This window comes from Poecilia latipinna, unplaced genomic scaffold (assembly GCF_001443285.1).
Source record: "Poecilia latipinna isolate Pla-1442-1.1 unplaced genomic scaffold, P_latipinna-1.0 Scaffold2245, whole genome shotgun sequence".
Classification (NCBI taxonomy): Eukaryota; Metazoa; Chordata; class Actinopteri; order Cyprinodontiformes; family Poeciliidae; genus Poecilia; species Poecilia latipinna.
Window position 1 is genome coordinate 94,536 of NW_015114861.1, and position 7,258 is coordinate 101,793.

Sequence of the window (7,258 nt, forward strand, 5' to 3'; positions counted from 1 at the left end):
CCATCATCATTGCACTGTTATTGTTTGGTGTTCACAGGTCAGCTTTACGCCTCCCAAATGAAATATTTTACAAAACTTTGTCTCTAAAACCTAAACTAGTTTCTGGAAAGTTCTTCTCAGTTCCCAGAACTGAGAAGAACTTTAAATAACTTACAAGTTAGTTGTTTTTTTTTTTATTTTAACAGAGACGCATTGTAACAAACCCAACAATTCTCACCAATTTGAAGTTATCAAATTGTAGAAATGTATGGATATGATGTTTTATATCTTATTTCACTATTGTTTCTAAGACATAACAATTTGCATTCCCTTATGTAACCCTTGGCTGTGAGAGTCGAGTCCTCGTTGTTCCCTGGACTCTGCGTTGTGTACTCTTTAAGGTTTTCGTCGGAAGGAAACAAGACTCTGACACACACTGCGGTTTGGGATCGTGGTTGTGACCGTTTATTCGGACCACCTGACAGCGATGCGGCTTCGCCCTTTAGAATGCAGAGCAGAAACTGCTTGTCAACTTTCATTAACGCAGTTATTTTTTATCTTTTGATTTACAGATGCAGAATATATATATAAAAAAAGAAGAAAAGAAGACAAAATGATACAAAACTAACAATGATACAAAACTAACTAGCTGAACATTAAAAGTAACATTTTGTTACATTGAGGAGCTGGCGGTCAGTATTGCCTACCTTTAGAATGCAGAGCAGAAACTGGCCGTTGTATTACCAGCGCACACTAACGAATGCCAAGTACGGTGTCCTTCAGAGGACATACTCCACAAAGCTCCACAACACAAAGAGCAAATCCAACACTGACATGCGCCGACACATTCAAGCACTTCCCTACACTTACATTAGCCAATCTGGAAAAAAATAATCGCCGTAATGCTTCTGCTGGTTACCATATGATGTCAGAATTATTATTCTGGGTCATATATTATTAAATATCATTTAATTTGTAACTATTTTGCTCAACAGAGACATCCAATTGGAAAGAAAAAAAACATGGAAGGAAAAACTAAGTAGCATGAGCACTGACCGCTCTATTAAGGAGCACCAACACTCTTTAATAATAAAAAAAAAAGGTTTAGAAAATAATACAAAAATTATTTTTGGAATATTTAAACTCTGGATCTTGGTCCCTGCATGGAAACAGGAAGTTCCAGCTGTAACTTGTAATTCCACTTCTTGGTAACATTCACCTTTTCAACTTGCTTTCACTTTAATCAAATAGCCATCAGCTACAACCGAAATAACATTTTCTGATTTATCTGTTAAAGTTCTGATTTTAACTTTGGGTCTGAACAGGGAGAGAATCAGGCTCAACACCTTCAGTTCTGCCTGAGTCCCCTGTGAAAACAAGAGCCTGATTTAAATACATTTAAAATTATTTTTATTCATAAAACTGATGTAGAAATTTCAGAAGTTCTCCAGCCAAGAACAAGCAGCTGTTTTTCCATTTCTAGCCAAAAGTTGGTCCTGACTGACTAAAATTTTAAACATCTTGATGAAATCATGAAGTTGTTTTTGACCAGATTAGGAGAGAATACATTTTGAAGACAGAAACGTGAGTCAGCTTGAACCAACATAGCATTAGATACAGAAACAATCATTCATATGAACCATAAAGCATCTGAAGCAAACCAAAATGTTTTCTTCATTTAAATTAACAAAACTCTAAGCTTTCAATGATGCTTTCCTAATGCTTAAATCAACATTTTCACCAGAAACAGCTGGAAACTTAGCTATCTGCTTTTTCCCTTCCCGTCGGGTTTTTATTGCTGCAGAAAGCTGCAAAATAAAAACTTCACAGATTAATGCGTCCTTAAGGCATTGCACGATGATCTTTAAAAACTTTTTGATTAAAACAATTTTATAAATAAATTATGTGCTGTTTATCCATCAGACCACTTTTAAAACTCCATTGTTGGGCCAATCAGTTGATCCTTTTTGAGTTGTACACTACATTAAACAAAAAAAAAATCCTTCAACTATTATCAAGGGTTTAAAGAAGATAATTAGGACCACTGAATAAAAACAGAATTTTGAATTTAATCTCAGAATTTAGACTTTTTTTTCTGAATTAATTCTTTGAATTCTAATTCTGCGTCAAAATATAATAATGACTTAGCTGTTTCTTCCTTGTTTTAGAATTGTAAACGTTATCCACACTAGAAGCCTGTACCTAGATTTGAGTTTTCAGACTAGATTTGGATGAAATTGTGCATAAACAATTCTGAGAAAAAAAAGAAGTTACAATTCTGAGATTAAAGTCAGAATTCTTTTTTTAGCGTCTCTAATCTGTTTCACCTCAGAACAGGCCAATAAAAACCTGCACTCTGCGATGTTTTCCTGACGCTGGCGTTGCTCACAGTGTGACGCCGCAGTGAGACTCGATGAATGGTGATCTACAGTCGTAATAAATTACTGAGCCACTTTGAAAATGTGCTGAACATAAGCTACGGTTCACAGGGGGAAGGAAGGCTCCTCTCTGACCCCTGGTGTCCATTTAGGTCTTGAAGCCGCCCCCCTCCGGCTCTAGTCTGCACTTTAACACAGGTCCCCCCCCCACACTGACCTGCTGTACTGATGTGAAACCAGAGAGGACTTCTCACTTCACGATGATTTTATCCATGTGGAAGAAGTTGTGACGATGTTCTCCCTGGCCTTCAGCCTCTGATCAGATTAGTAGAAATCATGTCTATCAGTGTTAAAACTCCAGGAAGGTAACTTTTGTTTTTCTGATTGCATTTCAAAGAAACATGTTAAAAGCTTTTCACTTGGAGCTTCTCGTGTGAAAACAAAATAAACGAGCTGTTTTGTTTGTTTTTTTTCTATTGAGCCTCTGTGTTTTTACTTACCAGGTGCAATCTGATTTTCAAATCCTCTAGGATTACTTATGGAGAGAAATAAAGGAAAGAGATTAGCTTCAACTCCTGGTGATTTTACTGGAACTTTATGTAATAAATCAGCAAAGGGTTGAGAGATAAACAGATTTTAAATAATCCAATTTTTGGTTTTTGAAGATGTGATTTGTGGAAAATTTTGATTTTTTTTTTTTTAATAGTTCAGATTTATGTCAATATATCCAAGGCAGCCATCTTGTTTGACAAGCGTGTTTTACAGCTTCTATTTATTTGGACTTGAAATTCAGTTTAACTTTACGACAAAATAAAGCAATGTTACCAGAAAACTGTTGTAATGCGAGAATAAAGTGTTAAAATGACCAGAATAGACATTTTTGGAGAAAACAATTGAAAAATTAATTATTCAAGCTTTTTTGTCATTAAAACAGCTTTTTTTCCTCATAATTTTAAGATGTTCATAATTTTAAGATGTTCTAATGGTAAAATTAAAATTTTATCCTGCAAATATTAAGACACCGTTCTGATAAATAATAAATTCTCATAGCCCTAATACCCACAGAAGGGATGATTGAAAATAAAACTTGCTTAAAAAATCTGTCCCAGGTTTGTTCAAATCTAGAAGTGAAACCAGATAAAGTTCATAGGTCGCTATAAAATCATTTAAAAACATATCCAGATAATGAAAAACAAATCTATTCGCATTTTACCAAAATAAGGTGCAAAAAGTTATGTGAGAGCAACTCGAGAGAAACCTTACAGTAGAGTTGGGAAACTACAAAATAACATTTTAACAGGAAATCTGAAACTAAAGTATTGATTTTACCTTGCTAGCATCAATCTGTTGCTGATACCGACTTTGTATCAATATTACAAATATTTTTTATCAAGCCAAAATATTTGATCCAAACTAATTTTGTTTAGTTTGGATCAAACTAAACAAAATTACTGTCAAACATTTGTGCAGCATAGGCACTTGTTTGTGCTGCTATCATTTTAAAGATATTAACAAAATGACCAGAGGTAACTCACCCGTCTCCTTCCTCCTGCTTCCTATGATGCGGCTGCTGGGCTCACCTCTGACCCGACCTGAACAAAAAGAGAATGGTCAAGGCGGGGTTACAGGAGCCTGTGTGGACCGTTAGCGTTATCCCTCATGATTGTCTTACCTCTTACATAATCCTGTGGATCGTCTGCGAAATCCCCCAGGTACCTGCAGTTATTCAGCTGAAAGGTCCAACTGCTCCTAACAGCAGTTGGACCTTTCAGGAAATCACTGTGCTGAGGTCAAAGGTCACAGCTTCAAATCACATAGCAAACATCTCAAACTTCCTCTATCTTTCTTCCAAGCACCAGACTTTCTTGATCTTTATCAAAACTTTTTTTTTTCTGACGTTTTGGCTGTTTAGTTCATTTTCTGTCCAGTTCTTGATAAAAATAAAAAGAACCACATTACAATCCCTGACAGAAATATTCACATCCTTTCAACACTTCAGGAATCTGTACAGAATTCTACTCTGGTTCCACTTTGCTCTCAGTAGCTGTGTTTTCTCTGACCATTTATTTGTCAACACATATTTTGATAACTCTCGAAGCTTTTTCTCATAATTTTACGTTCTCGTAAAGTCACATTTTTAGTACTGTTAGTCTTGTGACTAAATTCTTCTAACTAAATAAAATTTCTTGTAGCCCTAATTCTCTGTACAACTCGCAGAAAAGATGCGTAAAATACAAGGCATTTTCTGAAAATATTTTCTGTCGCTGTAATTTTCTTTTGTAAAGAAAAGAAAAAAAGATTAAAATCAGATCTGGTATGAAAATAAGATTTTATTTTTATTTTTTTTTTTTAAGCCAAAGCGCCCAGCGCTGGGATAAACTGATTCAGTGAATTATCAGGTTTTATTCATCCAGCCGATCTCAGATACTAACAAGATTAGTGGAGGAAGATCTCGCAAAAAAAATGATATGGATGCATAAAATAGAACAAACTGAATTAACATCAGGCTATGCTTATTATATACATCTTTTATTTATTTGCAATTTTTTTTTTTTTTTTTAGCAAAAATGGTCAGTTTCAGATTACATTATTACAACCTGAGCCCATTTTCTGCTGCATAATAATCCATCCGATCATTATTATTATTGCAGCTCAAACACAAAGTCCAGAAGTACCAAAAACAACCAGAACCCGATTCCTCAGAACCGCTTCCTTTTCCAAGCTCTTTGCCGTTTCTCTTCCTTCGTGTCGTAAATAATCTCCATGTGACGCAAAACGACCGACTGGAGATTTAAACTCGGCGGAAAAAGTCTATTTAATGAGTCCAGATTCAGTCTGGAAGTAAAGAGCTGGTTCTGGTTCCACCTTCAGTCGTCACCTGATGGATCCCAGCTCACAGGAGAGACTTCACCAGCGCCACCATGTGGTCCACACCGCACGCTACATCCACCACCTGACCTGGAACGGTCACCTTTACAGAGAGACGCACAGATCAGAACATAAGCAGCACAAACCGTTTCCATCTTTCTGTTCACACATCAGTTTATTTTGATTCCTGGTGCGCTCCAAACCCCGCAGGGTTTCCACGGAGACTTCCACGCCCTCAAATCCTGTTTAAATGCTAATGTACGTCTGCGGAGGTGAAATGAAAAGCTCTCCGGGGGAACAAGCAGGTTCAGAGGTTTAAAACAGCGAGACAATCTTTTTCAGATGTGAAACGTTAAATAAACCGTCGGGTTCTGGAGTTTTACAACAACATACAGAAAATATATCAGCAGAGAACAGAAACTGTGAAAAATCTGCTGCCGGCTGTTTGATTTTATCATTTTTAAGTCCAAACGGCTCAGTATTCTGTCACAATCAGGTACAAGAACGACACTGAAGAGCCTCAGAAATACAGATTAAGACTATTTTAAAGTGAAAGTTTGGCTGCTTGGAGCAAAGTGTGTTGAAAGCGTTAGTGGTTTAAAATTTTTGCACAGTACTCTTCATATAGTCATGGGAAGAAGAAAGCCCTCCATGTCAGCTCTAAGGTTTTAACATCAGGAGCCTCATCTATAAATGTCTCATTTAGAAAGAAACTGGCCAAGAAAAAAAAACCTACGGCAAAATATGTTACACACAACTCATGTAGAAAGAAAAAAATGTGTTGTTAATTTTTTTCAGTCAACAACAAACCTAATTACACTGAAAATATTCTTGTATTTCCTGTAATTAACCAGGTAGACCCCGCTGAGATCTAGACCTCATTTTCATGAAAGACCTGGACACTGAAAGTATTTAGCTCAAAGTTCATCAAACCTATTGTTTTTTTTATTTTTTCATCTTTTATTGATTCAACTTAAGAAAATGAACTGCATTTGTCTTCCTACAACATTCTTACACACATAAGCCTGTCATGGCAAATTTTGATGGCAATAAATTGTCCCAGAAATGATTGCGGTAAATGATAATATTGTCATTTTGAGATCATTTTTAACTAATATAATAATAATGGCATAATAATGCAAGTTTGCCCTGTCAAAGGTTTCTGTAACTGGAAGATATTTCAAATATTCAAAATAAAACCACCCAAAACAATAAAAAGCACAAACAACTGAAACCATAAATAACATGGATTATGAAGTCTCTATAAACAAAATGACCCTTCAAAAAACAGTCATCATCAGAACAGCTGATGTAAAACAAGATAAGTTTGTTCTGATGTAATGTCAAACATTGAAAATAAAAAGTTTCTGCATCTTTTAGGTGTTTGGAGCATGAATCTGTCACTAAACCTATAACAGCCAACCAAATATTGCATCCAAAAGTTCCTTTATGAATTATTACAAACGTGACTACAATTTGAAAGCTTTATAGATGAAGACAAGATGGAGACGGCTGTAAAAGACAAAGCTAACCCTAAATACCCGACTTGTACAACATATTTAAAATCTTTAGCCTAAAAACTAAATAAAATGTGATCTGTGTTCTTACCCTCCAGGGGAAGAACTGGTCATCTTTCTTTCCGATACCCAAGCAGCCTCTGACGTTCTTCCCCCAAACGAAAAGTTCACCTCGATCTGAAAACCAAACGGCGACATCAAAGCTACGCACTTCAGTTTGTAACGTCTCGTCTCAGAGTTAAAGGTCTGTCACAGCAGGAGTCGGCATTATATTTTAAATAGAGAGAAAAAAAATAAAAAGGTAGCAAGCAATAGGATTGATATGTCTTCTTCAATGGGATCCTGATATTTGTGACGCATAGTTTCCAGTTTCCAAAATGATAAATGGAACCAGAAAAATTGATCTATAAATACATTATCGGTACTTTTAGTCTCACGTAATAAAAATATTTAATGAAATGAAAAACTGGTAAAATCTGGATTTGTCATTCTACCTAGTTTGGAAAAATCATTAAT

The 7,258-nt window shown here is 35.7% G+C and overlaps 1 long non-coding RNA gene across 1 annotated transcript; it reads right to left on the minus strand.

Annotated features, from left to right (window-relative positions):
* Positions 1-4,669: 4,669 nt before the first annotated feature.
* Positions 4,670-7,006, minus strand: LOC106936936 (uncharacterized). Its single transcript, XR_001422265.1, has 2 exons — positions 6,834-7,006; positions 4,670-5,328 (listed from the first exon to the last, which is right to left on the minus strand). It is a non-coding gene; the product is annotated as an uncharacterized LOC106936936 (long non-coding RNA).
* Between the last annotated feature and the right edge of the window lie 252 nt (positions 7,007-7,258).